Source organism: Schistosoma mansoni, assembly GCF_000237925.1.
Source record: "Schistosoma mansoni, WGS project CABG00000000 data, supercontig 0182, strain Puerto Rico, whole genome shotgun sequence".
NCBI classification, from domain to species: Eukaryota; Metazoa; Platyhelminthes; class Trematoda; order Strigeidida; family Schistosomatidae; genus Schistosoma; species Schistosoma mansoni.
In genome coordinates, this window is record NW_017386066.1 from 311,888 (window position 1) to 328,530 (window position 16,643).

The 16,643-nt window shown below is 32.4% G+C and overlaps 1 protein-coding gene across 1 annotated transcript in view; it reads right to left on the bottom strand.

Annotated features, from left to right (window-relative positions):
* The window catches only part of Smp_143420 (actin bundling/missing in metastasis-related), a gene marked incomplete at both ends in the record, with an annotated part of 59,945 nt that overhangs the window by 2,383 nt on the left and 40,919 nt on the right, over nt 1-16,643 (bottom strand). The window lies entirely within an intron of this gene.

Genomic DNA, 16,643 nt, shown 5'->3' on the forward strand with positions numbered 1-16,643 from the left:
TATGAGATTGTTATTTCTAATCAACATATCGACACCCATTGTAATGGCTATGTATTGGTCGTACTTAGTTGAATGATCTTTAAGATTCACTGAAATCAATAAGCTAAACTGTCATTATTGAATCGTTTGCTTGTTTATTCCAACAGTCAAGGGGGACGATAACTAAGTCATTTATCTGATAATTATCAATCATTAAACACAAATGAACCTAAACTATTCACTATTCCTATAATTCGACAACAATACTTCTAACTCCTATAGTGTTCAAACATAGAGTCTGACCATTTAAAAACTATGTACACTTTTAAAGTTGTTGTAAAGATTTCTTTTGAAACATTTAAAGCAATCAGAGGGGGTTTTGTGGAGAATTAAGTATTTTCATAGTTGAAATCATGAGTCAATTGAAGCTAGACCACCATCGAAAACCTGGAAACACTGGACGGCCTCTTCGTCCTATTATGGGACTCCTCGGCAGTGCGCATCCACGATCCCACACTCGCGAGATTCGAACCCAGGACCTACCAGTCTCGAGCCGGAGCTCTTAACCGATAGACCACTGAGCCAGGATCGTGGATGCGCACTGCTGAGGAGTCCCATGATAGGACGAAACGGCCGTCCAGTGCTTCCAGGTTTTTGATGGGGGTCTAGCTTCAATTGACCCATGATTTCAACTATGAAAAAACATTTAAAGGTACTCATAATAAACTTGCGTTTGAAAATAAGTACATCTATTCCAATTTACAGACAACTAGAAGATGCTGCTAATACAAAACGGGACCTATGGGAATTGGATGATTAAAACGATCAATATTATAAAATATTTCAAGAATGATCTTTAAAGTGAAAGACGATAGAAAAATTTAGTAACTTGGGGAAACGATTGATATTCACAAAAGGTCAAACTCTTAATATGATCTTAAGACAGATTAAACAGATTAAACTAATACATATATATAGGCTTCATTCTGTCTATTATCACTTTGATTGTTTTCGGTTTATCGATTAAGTCTTTTTGAAATAGAGCCTGCCAATTCAAGCCGGCATAATTTTTTTCTCAGATCATATGTTTGTATTATTAATGTCTGTATATAAGTATTATGTGGATGATGGTCAGTCACACTGCTAACATTTGTTAAGATACTTCGTGTTGTGTTCACTGAAATGAAGCAAAATAGCAACCATCAAGTTCGACAGACAGAGAAATCATTGGGACATACATATGTACATGTAAGGTTAAATTACGTGAACACTAAATATGATTAAAAATGTGGGAAATAATACCAGTTAAGTAATAGTTATAACATGGCAGAATATACAGCGGATCATTATTACTACTGTTATGGTTATTGGTAGTAGTATCTTATGTTAAATCGAGGGTTTCAAATATTATGTCAACAAAATCAGGAGGCTACACAATCCCGCTTGACAAAAATTGAAAATAACAATAATGAAGACAATAATACAAATGGTAAGCACTCAACACATGAATAAAGCTACACACGTACACACCACCAGCTATTAGTTTATACTTACTACACATCACAACAGGAAATTATTGTGTATACTGCTAGTAGTACTTCCACTACTAACAATAATAATACGAATCGAATACTAATTAATAAAAGATAACTTCTAAGCAATAAGTACCAGTAACTAAGTGAAGCTTAACAAGGGGTAAAGATAAAAGGAAATATAAAACTATGAGAAAAATACGATGACTTTAGCAGATTACGTGAAAATTTCTGCTTACCTCTTCACATACAATCTGACCAACAATAACAGTTTGAGGATTCAAATTGAATTAAAGCATATAACTCACTTAACTATAAATAACACATTGGGAGAAATCGAAAGAGATATCAAAAAGATGAATAATAACTGTAAAGAACTGGAAAGGATTGCCCAGGACAGGGTTGGATGAAGAATACTGGTAGGCGGCCTATGTTCGTCGACGAGGGGCAACAGGGGGAAGGAAGTGGGCATAAAATTAACAAATGGAAAATTCCAAACTTTATATATTATGTGTGAATATATATTTTTTTTACATTTTGGTTTTACTACTGTTATTGTATATCTGTCAATTTCAGCATGAAAATAAACTGATCACAAATGGTAATTGAATTTTAAGTCTTTTTTTTATAGGGAAGTCACAATTCTAGGATACATTTATTTGATTTAATATACTTTGGAATGTCCTATCTAAGCTTTTTGGTACTTTAACTGAATGCGCACACACAGAGCGAGAGCAAGAGAGAGATGAAAGTCAGCTAACTTGAAACAAACGACTACATGTAAACAGTTGGTATGCTTAAACAAAAAAATGACTGAATTTTATTAACCAAGTATCGATAGCAGACTTTTTAACTGTCATTTTAATATTAGGAAGAAATTATAACAATAGGAAACAGGAAGATAATCATACTTCATTGCTTATCAATCTATAGTTTTCTTTTAATTTTAGTCACAAACAAAAAAATTAACATTGACACACTAATGCGTCGCGATTTAGTCTGTGCACGGCCGATCTCCAAGCTAGGTGTCTGCCGAATCTTTCATCTGGTTCAGCAACACACTGTCGGGAACTTTTCCTTATACCACCGATGGTAGTGTAATGCCTACGTATATATAATCACCTAATGCCCAATGTTAATTAAATTTTATATAACCAATTTGTAATGTGACCACTAGTTTGTAAGCTCAAATACTGCAATTATTTAATATTCAGTGGCTTCAGTAGGTAACCTTAGTTTGTAGGTAAAATGCTAGTAAAGCGCATATGTAACTGGTAAAAAAAGCTGATTGGAGTTAAGGATGACAAAACATGATATTTACTACTCAATAATCAGTTAGTAGGTGGATGAATCGCTCTTAAAGAGGTGACTTAAAGTGTGTTGAGTGCTACTTATGTGGGCAGACAGAGATAGCAAGTAGCATGATAATAATTTGTATATTTTTGTGTTGTTATTACCATGTCCGTAGCCCTATTCACGTGTTAACCCTATACACATCCCTCTTACTAGTTACTTGAATCGCTCGATAACTCATTTGCTTTCCTATATTCATGTTCTTGATTTTTATCAATTTACTCAACTCTTTATTTGACTGCTAATTTGCTCGCTCGCATTTGCATTTCTGCTAGAACAGGCTATGTGTGCTTGTTAGTAATAAACCGTGGTTGACGCTTTGTATTGTCCTCTGAAATTTATACACCGTTGGGATTCATTTAATAACGGTTATCAGGATGATTGATATATGTATATGAAGATTAAAGAACTATCTCGGAGATAAAGCTAGACAAGGTCATATTTAATAATATTAAGTTTGATTTAAAGTTGAGGGGATTATAAATATAACTCTTTTAGAAGTAGATTGATTTACCCTTCGCACACACACACACACAAACAAAATATAATTAATATTCCCTTGTTTCCATAATCAAGAACTAACTATTATTACTAGTATAATTGACTAATTCAAGTAGAAAAGGTTTTTTCATAACACGAAACATTATTTAGTAAATATATAATGAAAATCAATAGAGAAGAATAGAACATAAAAATAAATAATGTACCCTTGTAATATTTGGATTTTACCTTTTTTTTAATTTTTATGTTTAACCGACCTATAAAATTGTCAAACTAGTTTACTCATTTGCGAGGGAAATAGAGTTGTTACGTCAGTAGTAGTAATTAGTTAGTCAATTATAATTAAATGAAAGTGGTATAAATATGCGTTAATTCAAATCCTCATTAATAAATTAGCTGAATGAGATAAAATGAATAAGATGAGTGATAAAAGAGTTGAAACACTGCATCAACAATGATAATGAGGGAGATTAGGTAGTGAGAATATCATTTATACGAATATTCGTCAAGGTTAGAATGAACAATTTGACAATAATTGGGCGCCGAGTATAGAGAATTCATTATTATTTTTTCACATATAATGAAGTGAGAATATCATTCCAGAAGATAGAGTTCAAAGAAATGAATACGCAACCACGTATTAAAACAATAGGCATGAATACTAGATAACACTATGATCTTTAAAGTAGATTCAATTATCCGTAGCCCAATATACCAAAAATATGTATCGTCAATGACCTAAAACCCACTATTGACGCCTTTTACTTTCATAGACCATGTTCTACAGCTACAGAAAAGAAGGATCAATAGAGAATCTGATTATAAATCTATGGACAAGGTAAATCTAAATTAGATAGATAAAGAAAAGTGTAGGTAATTTGTTAAACAATTCATGTTAATTTGATGTGATGCAAAAGCTTATGTACTCAACTACGAGTCAAAGAGGTTTTGTATAGAAAGTGTATAAACGTGAGAAAGCTGTTCAAACTGAAATGGGGTTCTAACGAAAGACTTAATGGTTGGAAAACAGGATATATTAAACACAATGGTTACTCAACCATTAAAACAGATTTTTAGACATTTTATTTATTTATGGAAGCAACTAAAAGAAAATCACTGAAAATTTAAGTACAAGACGGCTGTTTCCTCTTAGTGCACGACTCCTAAAAGTTGTAAATATGAATCATGAGAAATCCGATTACTACTTTAAGGGAAAAGTGCATGCTGTGAGTGCCGAAATTCCTAAATTAACATCTCCCCTGTCTGATGCATTATTAGTGAGCAATCTGGATTGCGACTGTGCTTACGTAAGAATAAGATATTTACAACTGACAGACCACCGAGTAAAGACCAATGAAATGTTTGTCTAGTTCTAACATCTCAGCATTATATACATGATGTTGAGTCACTTAGACTAGTAGCCACATTACAAATTGATCGATAGAATTCAATCAGCACTAGCAGACTGGATACGCATAATATTGGTCACCACCACCACTACCAATACTACTACTACTACTACACAGCGATCAATGAAGTGTGAATAATAGAAAATTCTATTTGTTTTATCATTAATCGAGAAGAATATGGTTATTTAAGTAAATATCACAACAGCAAGAATGAACTGCAGGGAAGTACTTTGTCTATTTGGCTCGGTAAAAAAATCGTCGACAAATAAGAATACATGTTTACATTATGTGAAAACAATTGAAACAAAGACACACACAAACGAACATAAATATCCATATCTATCTATGTATAAAGTAAACAAGTTCCAATTTAAATTGTATAACCGAATAGTATACATAGGTAATGCACACACAAACACTGGCAAAACCACCCTCATTTATGCATATACGCATGTACAACGAAAGGTATGGTTAGATTACTAAATAGAATGAATACACAAATCGGAAACAACGAATAGGTAACTATCATCTGATAAAACAATACACATGAAATATAGGTAGTTATATCTTTTAAAGAAGACTCAGTCAATAGTTATTCTATATGGCGAATTGATTGAAATTGGAGTTGTACGGTACGACGCCGACTTGGTGGTTCTAATGGTTAAGTGTTCGTCGTATGACACGTAGGTCCCTGGACTCGATTTCTAGAGAAGTCGTCAGTGTGGAATGTTGAGATGTCTTACGCTAAGACAAAACAGTTACTCAGTGCTTTCCCAGCGTTTGTGTCCACATCGCGACTAAGACTCAGTACCTTTCGATACATTAATCACAACACGCTATCCACTAAGCTAAGATAGTAACTAACTTGTTCAACAGGTATAACATTTATATCGATTTAAATGAAGGTGAGTTATCCTATTATTAGTACTCCTGGATTCTGCTACTTGCTATAATCCGTTTATTCTAAAAATGAATTTGTGACAAAATGATCGTATTGAAGCAATCTATACAATATCTATATAATTTAGAAAAGACTAATCAAAAATTCATTGTTAAATATTGACAACGAAAAACTTGAACCCTCACTAAAAAAAGATGGATAGTGGCTAGCAGTGGAATCTAGGACGCGCGTTTCGACCTATTTAGGACTCGTCAGCTAAATGTACCTGCATCTCAGAGTTGATGTTCACTATGGGACTCGAACCCAGTAACCTTCGCTTCAAACGCCATCGCGTTATCCACTCAGTTACTAAGTCCTGATAGCCACTTGCTTGTGCAATGGGGTTAAGTTTATATTCACTTAGTAATACTTGTTTGAATTTTCTGATTGATGTTTAGGACTGCAACTGGTCAGTCTCTTATTGGCATATGTTCGAGTCCCAGAGTGAACATCAACTCTCAGATACAGGCACATCCAGCTGACGAGTCCCAAATAGGACGAAACGCGCGTCAAACTGGATTCCACTGCTAGCCACTATCCATCTTTGTTTACAATGCTTGTGAATTAATGCTAAATCGAGGCAATACGCACAATGTGCACATATGCCAATTAGAGACTGACCAGTTGCAGTCCTAAACATCAATGGGAAGATTCAAACAAGTAATACTAAGTGAATTTAAACCCTTACTATTAATGATATAAACAATATTTTTTGCACAAGATTTCAACACTCTACAGTTTGAAGTAACCATATACACAACTGTTCATTGTAATCGATTATGAACAAAATAAAGATAAGACAATATATGCGTATATCTATCTTCATTCATAGATTTGACTTCAGTGAAATATGAACAATCTAAAATAACTAATAGACAACTAAAATGTTACATTCATAATTTACATGACTATTCATGTCAAAACCTGTCATACATTTACTTAATTGTATAGTTTACTAAATACCCACATGATAATATTATGTACGTTAAGAAAATTAAATGTCTAGTTAGTTAAAGTAAAACTTTCGTGTTATTGTGTTCTCTACTATGGATAGTTTAATGATGAAGAAATCATCGTCTTTCTGGACAATACAACATAAGCAAATAATTCAAAGAGAAGTGAGCTTTGAAGTATTTACTGATAAATTTGTCTAGAAGGACAATGTAAATTTCATAACTAAAATATCTAGCTCAGAGAAAATAACATCTTCAAAATCATGTTTATTCTCGGTTAAAAATATTTGCCGTCCCCTAGAGGTAAACGTTTATCAATGTAACTATGAATCACTACCGTTGTTAATATTCACAAAGTGAATTGATTTTCTATTTGTGTCAGGGGTATATAACTTTCCTGAACTATTCGATATTATTTATAGGTTGACCATTTGATCGAATTCTCAACGGTAGTTAGTTAGACACAAGAGGAAAAAAAGAAACCGAGCTATATTTATTCACAAAAACAAAAAAAATACAGAAGAAAGATTTGGTTAGATAATTTACTAAATAACTAATGCCCTTTACGGCTGAGAGTGGGGAGAGTCCGCTCTCCCTCTTCGAATGCTCTCACATGGTCACGCGTATATAGCCCCTGACAGGGTAGTCCTACTCACTGCCTTCTCGTGGCATTCCTGTTGTTTACGAAATTAAAAGGACAAAAAGTGAATGCCTGGCACTTTAACCGGGTTGGTGGACACGGAAAGTCCACCTAGGGGAGTTGGAAAACCCTGATTCCAAGCCAATGGTGCATATGGGCTCCAGTATCCTGAAGGAACAAATGGCGTATGAATCAATAGTTGGTCACCGGCTACCATGGGACTGCATCTCCTCACGATGTTCCACTGCCTTGTGGATCAGACCTTTAGGTCAAAGGCTCAGGGTGTGGCACCTGGGCAGTATCACAGCCCTCACTTGAATAAAATGAGATTTGTGCGGCGCATATATATCTGGTGCCCTTTTGTATCAATATTTATGTGTTTAAATAAATAATAAATAAACGATGATATATTTGCAATAATATCAATGACTATTAATTTATTCGGTTATTTATTTATTTCTATTTTTAAAAAAAGTATCTAAAATAAGGTCATGAAATGACAGAGCCATTCAAATTTCTACTCACTGGGAACATGAAAAACATAAATCATTATTTTGTTTGAAAACTTCTACTTAAATGATCAATCTTTTTTTTGAAATTATCAAGATCAACTTTGATATTAATATGTAAATTATTTTATTAGTACAGATTCGAATTACTTCGGTGGTTCATGTTCAAGATTGAATGTCCAATTAACGTTCGTCGATGTATACTTATGACAATATAATAGCGAAACTATAATTTATAGACGAATCAATAAGATTTATGATAACAGGTCTTAGATGTTGAAGCAAAATTTATTCATCCATTTGGCTAAATAACGTTTTGGTAGTTTAGTTGATGTCACTACGTGATGAATAGGCCAAATCTATGTTCTTAATTCTAACTATCAAGTGTAAATCATAATTCTAATTCTTTACACTGCTTTACAACCCTCATTTAGTTCTATTTAGTGAGTGAATATTCTCAAGGTCAAGCTAGCGTCTCTTAAAGATCGTCCAAAAATTATAGTCTCACTGCACATTTCGCTAAAACAATGAATTAACCAACCGATATGGAAGATTTTATACAATAAATGATGTGAAATATTAAATCATGTACAGTGATCTGAACTAGTACAGTAAATATGTTACACAACGAATAAAAACTTTCATATAAGTTTATTCCAATTAAAAAAATCAATACAGTTATTGGTTAACAAACTTTATTCAATTTACAGCTAACAACTGTGGGATCGTCTCATATTTCATGAAAGAAAATATGAAAAGAGTAAAAACAACAACAACAACAAATATGTCACCACGATTACATTTACACATACACACGCACACACAACGAGTAATTTGGGCTGTGAAGATCCTAAATGTATATCTCTATCTAAATAATGTATACATGTCGCGATTACCATTAATTAATGGAAAAAGAGAACTATTTTTTATAGAAAAAAAAAGCCAATGCATGTATTATTTTAAAAGTAAAACCTGCAGCCTTGATGATAAACTCTCTAAGAAGAAAAAAACAGTAATGTAGTAAAAAAGAAAATCAAAATGTTTACTGAATACAGATGAAACAAAATTTTAGGAAGAGGAAAAGAGATACCTAATAGAACAATAAGAAATGGAAATATAATTGGACACCAAGGTGGGGAGTCAAAAGGAAGAAGAAAGAATTGACATACAGAAATGTAAACCATAATAAGAAGAAAAAGGGAAATTAAGTATATAAAAGCAATATCAAAACAAATTAAAAATAGAACAGACGAGAAATGATCAGTGTAAACGTTGAAAATAAGCAGTTCTTATGTGATTAGAATATTTCATTCATATAAACGGATACTTTGGTTCAGTATTACTTCAGTGTATTGTAAATTATGAATGATGAATACAAATGGATAGGAAAAACTCTATGTATATAGATATGATTGCATGACGAAAGTGACTATTTGAAATAATTTTCTTAAACAACAATTAAACAGAAAAATACATTGTTTTCACTCTTTGCAAAAAAAAAAAAAGAAAGTTGAACATATTTTCAAGCATTAACACAGATAAATACTAGTACTGCATGTGTGCATGTGTGTGAATCATCATCAAAAACAAAAAAACGAGAAAAGTAAAACAGAAATCTATCACCATGAAATATTAAAGTGAAACGATGCATAGATGTATGGGATGTAATTTAATGTAAACATACATATTGATTGAATTCAAGTATATCAATATAGCAATAAACACCTACATACATGAGGAAAATGGATCTAAAGCGATGTCCTTTAGTGATATGATTTGCTCAATCAATAAAATTATTTGAGCTAATCAGTACTTACTTGATGAATATATATATATATATATAGTCACTTAATAATTATACAATAAGAACATAAATATAATAATAGTCCCAAATAATTCCTGGAAGTTACCATCATTTTAGTTTTCATCGAATGTAACAGAGTTGATTTACTATCAATGCTTTATACAGTGAACTCCGCTTGTAGCTCCTCCGAAGGCTACTGCTGGTCCCAAGCCCGGGTAAAGGAGGAGGGTTGGGAATGGGGTTAGCGACCCCATCCCGTAGAAGACCAACTCGCTAAAAAATGCTAACCAGAAAAAAACGCTTTATACAGTTGCTGAATATTTTATGGTTAGTCAGTCGTTCAACATTAGCATGTCTCAAATATACATATCCTAAATACAGTTCGTATTCGACTTTTAATATCTACGTTGTATCAACGTGACTTGTTGACAGAATGTACAATGAGTCATCTAGGATATATAATTAATTAACATCAATATCTAAACACATTAAACTCAGACAAAGAGGGCTAAAGTTTTATAATGTATCAAAGGTTTTTTTAACCTTCATAGTAATAACTCTATAGTAAGATTTAGATTTTACAAGAGTAAGACAGAATTTAATTTTCAGAGTACAACGTGCTGATAAAAAAGAGTTCCAAATCATAATACAAAGCAAATCCTATAAATCATTAGTCACCATCTGGATAATGTCAATTCCTGAAGAAAAAAGAACTTTATCTCTCTCTCTCTCTCTCTTTCTCCTTCATTTTACACACAAACGCATATCTGAACCCATGTACCCCCAATCTTGGAAATTGGAAGATACAAGATACAAGATACAAGCTATATATTATAAACGAGTAAGTAAACCTCAAGTAAATCTTTTTACCCCATACTCTATTCTAATCTAATACAAAACAACTAGATAGTAATATTGTAGGGTGGTGAGGGGTGATGAAAGAAAACCTTTTAAACATCCATTCAAAAAAAATTTAATAACTATGATAATTTTTTTAATGATAACATACCTGACCCTGACTTTTGTTATATTTACCAATTTTTTTAAATAAACTAAACTAAGAAAGTTAATCATGTGATATGATTAATTTTTTTCTTCTTTTTGCCCTTAGAAGAATTTTATTTATTAGAATAAACGAAATAATAATAATGATGATGATAATGATGAGCTTGAAAGGTCAATGAAAACAAATGAATAAAACAAACTGAGAGAATGAATCCTACAAAATGGGGTCATTTGAATTCGATTCATCATTTATTTTTTGTTAGATCGACAACGAATAAGTTGATAGGGAAAATGTACTTTTTTATATAAAATAAAAAAAGAGAAGAAATATCAAAATGATATGCTAAATGGTCCTGTAAATAAGACTTGTTGAATATCAAATGAAGGGTGAATATAGCTGAACTAAGTAGTAAAAAAATGTATTCGTCACATTCTCTTTAAACAATTAATAATAATTGTAAGCAAAGATGGATAGTGGCTAGCAGTGGAATCCAGTCTGGCGCGCGTTTCGTGCTATTTGGTACTGGGTTCGAGTCCCAGAGTGAACATCAACTCTCAGATGCAGGCACATCCAGCTGACGAGCCACAAATAGGACGAAACGCGCGTCAAACTGGATTCCACTGCTAGCCACTATCCATCTTTGTTTACAATGCTTGTGAATCAAGGCTATATCGAGGCAATACGCACAGTATGCACATATACCAATTAGAGACTGACCAGTTGCAGTCCTAAACATCAATGGGAAGATTCAAACAAACAATACTAAAAAAATTGATTTAATTAATAATAATGATAATAATAATAGTGATAAAAAACTGATTATTATACTGTTATTTGAGTTACACAATTTGTTCAGGAGCTAATTTGATACCGCTAAACACAATTGATCAAACACCGATGTAGATGAAGTTTGATTCGAAACTGTGCCGTACTATCATTACGATTACTACTGTAGTGAACGAACACTCAAGTGTGAAAGATCAGTTTATATTTTTATACAAAATTACAGAGTACCTTAGTAAAATAAGAAAGTCATATGTCAAACACAGAATTTGCACATTTTCCATCAGTTATTCTTTACATGATTCATGATTCTTTCAATTCCATTGTTATTACTATTACTTTCTGTTTTCTTAAATTGAATCTTCTCTATCTTCTGTAGGCATGAATTTCATTTCCGACTGGTGTTACATGCTACTTATATCCGCCAACATAATTAGTATACACACCATACTACCAATGGTTGGAAGCTGAGTGTTATAACCGACAAAAACAATAGTTTCTCGCAAACGTTGTTCATGACCGGCAAGTAACGAATTTCAGTAAATTTAGTATCCAATTACCAATGAAATCGGTGAAAAGCAATTTGTCCAATTTGGGACTCTTCATCTGATTTATATCTGAACTCTAGAGTTGATGTTCAAACAAAAAGATTCTAACCTAGTAACATTTTACTTTAAACTGTAAACGTAATATCTACTGGGCTACTGAGTCCAGATAGCTGCTGAAATTTCAACAGGTATAAAGGCATTAGCCAGGAATCGTAATATTAAATAAGCTAGGAAAAAAAAACTTGTGACATGATGACAAACTGTAGCCATCCGCTCAGAATGCAAATATTATAACAAACATTGATTAATCCCAGTCTTAAATAACACAAACGGATAAGATTACAAACCATTAATAATAACGAATATGACATTATTACAAACGGCTTATAATCAAAAGAATTATACTAAAATCGACTGATTTTGTTTATTTGTGCTGGATTAATTAGTGATGGTTTTAGTTTTCTGTCATACTGTTACACTTTACAGTTACTTTAGATTACAAATAATCAGAAAATTGTTCTAGTAGAAAACAGAAGCTACTGAAACCAGATATGGTGACCTGCTTGAACATATGGCCTACCTGTTCCTGACATCTAGATATTTCAATTTTGTTCTAGTTTTTTTTAATCATCATTATGGCTATTAATCGGATAACTTATCCAGGTGCGTCTCTGAAATGTATACAATCTTTCTCCGTACAAGCTAAAAAAGGCCCAATCAAAGATATTGTAGTTGCAGACAATATCCAGAGAAAAGAATGAACATTATTTAGCTGTTGATTGACTAGACTGTTACCTTTTAACTGGCGATCACTCAATATTTATTGTCAGAATCGATCAAGAAATAAGGAAAAAAAAACTTGTTGAAATACTTTGAGCTGAAAATTCTATGTTGTACTAAAAATATTATATTGAATAAAGCTGATAATAATGATAAAAAAGCCAAGTCGATGATGATGCACGGAAGAATAAGAGAGGGTGAGGATAGAACTTTCTACGGAGCTTTAATACTTCCACTAAAAATTAAAAACTTAGTTGAACACTCAGGTTTAAAAAGCAGCAAAGATGACTTTGAGATCGTGAAAATAGCAAAGTAAAAACTAAGAAGAAAACGTGCACAAGTTAGTGGGGAGGGGAATTTGAATAGGTAATCACCAACTTTTCTTACACGTTAGAAACATCATTTATTGTAGGATTATCCGAAAACCATTAACTTGTAGTTCGAAACTCGTGTTTAATCTACTTTAGTGTAGCTAATCGGATGGTAACATGACTTTTGTGGTGCATGCTACCCATGCTGATAGATATAAGTGATACGTAGCAGCAGTCAGAAGGGGAATGTTAGCCAACAGAAGACTGAGAAGATTGAATTGAAGAGAATGGGTAGGGAAACAGAGAGTAATTAAAATAACGATTAAATTGGAAGAATCATGGAAAATATGCAAATTATGTGTTTAATGTATGGTTTTCTTAATTTACAAAGACACTGTAATTACACATTAAACAATAAAGTAGTCTTTTTTCATAATTGAAATTATGAGTTAATTGAAGCTAGACCACCATGGAAAACCTAGATGCACTGAACGGCCGTTTAGTCCTATTACGGGACTCATCAGCAGTGTGCATCCACGATCCCTCACTTGCGAGATTTGAACCCAGGACCTACCAGCTTCGCGCCAGAGCAGTTAACCGATAGACTACTGAGCTGGTCGGCATCCAACGGTGTCAATGTTTAACTTTAAGTGATCCAACTAGTTTCCCCATCTAAATTTCTTTCATCAAACTATAAAATTATTCAAATGTACAAAAACTTGTACTTTAGTACATGAATTACAATATCATTTTCGTAAAACATTATCCACGAGTAATTTATTTAAAAATGCTGAGAATTTATGAAAATATTGTATGTTTTAGATAATAAACTAGATTTATGATAAGTAGGCAATAAAAATTTAAAAAAAAACAGAACACTGATTTCATGTATCTGATAGAAAAGTTAAAAAATGAGGAGCTAAACAGTGGAAAATTTTATTGTCAAGGGGAAAACAGTGGAAAAAAAACTGGAAACTAAGGTAGAAAAACCAAATATACCAACATAATAATTCATCATAAATCAATAATCTCAAGGTATTATATAATGATTGTTTTATCAGTATATAATTATGACATACAATCAATTGTTTACTAGTCTAAGAAAAGAAAAAAAAATGTATCGTATTTACTTATACCTTGAATGAAAAATTTACAGGTATACCATATATACATATGAGACATGAGATGTGTTTATACAGACAAAAACAGACATAGACGAATAATATTAATGAGGTTGAACATGTGAAACTTGGCGGTTTAAAAAAAACAAGCTATCACTGTTGTCAGGATACTTAAAAGATGTTGGGATTCATCCGTTAACTGGAGTATTGTTAAAGAATTTCTTACAAAGAAAAGAACAACCACATACCGAAGTCTCTCATTATATTGATACCTTCTAGAATGAGAAAGTAATAGAATTTTCTGACAGGATAATTTTACTGGAAATGTTAAATGAAAAATTTTATTGACTTTTGAATTCCTAAACCATCACATTGATGTGATTTTCCTATTTTCTGCACATAATGATTTCTTATCAGAAGAGTTACAATTTTGAATGATAAACAAGTACCTATATTGTCTATCTATTTTTTAAAAGAGATAATTAGCATAAAATTATCCATTTGTCTATAAATGGTGTTATCTTATTTATAACTTAACAATTGTCTAAATATCAACCATTACATAACAATTATTGCTCTGAATAAAAATAGTGTACACTGGTGGGGACAATTGAGTGTATTTAGACAAAAATTACAGACTATCTCACTAAATTCTGATAACCATACAACAAACAGTTAATTTGCAAATTAACAACTAATTGTCTAAATGTTCATTGTTTCTTCTGTAAATATCAGTTCATCTTTTCTAACTCCATTGTTCATGCATTTTCCTACCGATTGCGCTTCATTTCAGTTCTTTCCCTATCGGTCTTCTGCCGAAATAGATTCTATGTCTGAACATCACCATATATTACTTATGTGGATATAAGTAGACCACACCACAGTATGATACATTTATAGTTTTTGGGGGGCTTTTTATGATTTTCCTAGATCTTTTATTTTGAACCCAAAACCTTCAGAACCTACAATGAACTATAATTTTTAAACTAACGAGCCTGAGATCCAATGATTCACGATTCTAGCTACAATTAATTCGCAATATTGAGCAACTATTTCCTAACGCTATTAGTTAGTCAGTGGTGAACAAAATATAAAAATTCAACAATCTCAACAAACCAATTACACTGAGATTCATGTCCTCATTCGTGGCTAATTTTGAGAGGTAATTTCTGCATTTATAGTGAGAAGCAGTGACCAAAATATTCAAATACGTTGGGTGTTAGGAAACTGTGCACCAATGGCGTCGAAAGGTGGTTGTGTAATATCAATAAATAATTGAAGTTAGAAAAATAAACCATTGGGAACCATTATTGTGATCTAGAGAAAAAATGCTCGTTCTGAGGTTTGGAAGTCTTGCATCTGATTTCCAATTAGGTCGTGGATTCCAACTTTTGACGACTTCCATATCAGTCCGAAACATGTTCAGCGCCTCCTTGCCTTCAGTGATTGTCAGCTCATGATGTAAACTAGATATAAAGTGATGGACTAGATTGTACACGAAGAATTTATCCAAGACAAATAGTTTACACGATGTTTTTTATACCATGAATATTCGACTAAACAATAGTGAATGGGTTTTAAAAATGTGTAACTAACGCTGACTCCTGTACATTCAATACATTCAGTATTAAAGTTGATTATATCGAGGTAATCTGCTCGGAATGCACATAAATCAACAAAGACTGGTCAAAAACAAGTCATAAATATCACCAACAAGATAATATAAAATCTTAATAATCGAGTCGTAAACACTTATATTATACGGCATGACACCACATCATCAAGAATCCATCTAGAGTAATTAAAAAAGCCCTCAGTGAATAATATTACTGAAAATTCCAAAGTAAATCTCTATACGTAGTATTCAATACATCGATGTTCAAACCAATTGAATATTAATCTAATTAAACACTAGATTATATATCAAGAAAATAGTCGGATTATGGGTTTTCGTTCGTTTCCGGAAAAAAGAACGGTCCCAGTGAGTTCACCAGAAAGATGTATCTATGGCAAGGACACTAGAACGTGTGAATCATGTCTTATTCGTAAAGTGGTTGGAGGTAGTTGATAGGAAACCTTGGGACTAGATTTTGTGCTCTTGGATAAAAAGATAATCTCAGATCATAATACACTAGTAATGAGTAATTAGATTCAGTTAAATGAAGAAAGCTTTATCATACCGTTAGTTGTCTTAATCAAAAGCAGATGATCAATATGCATATTCGTGTTTTATTACATGATTAGTAACCGTAACTAAGAAAACATGTAAACTTAACGCTTCGTATGGTATACCATATATATATATATAACAGGTAAATTCAAGTATAAGAATGACCTCATTAGATATTGATGACCGATACACCTCCATACCGCATTTTAGGCAACTATTAAAACGCTACAAGTGAGATGTGAAAGCTAAAATAAATCAGTTATTGAATAACGATGAAAAATAAAACTACGCTGAGATCCGAATG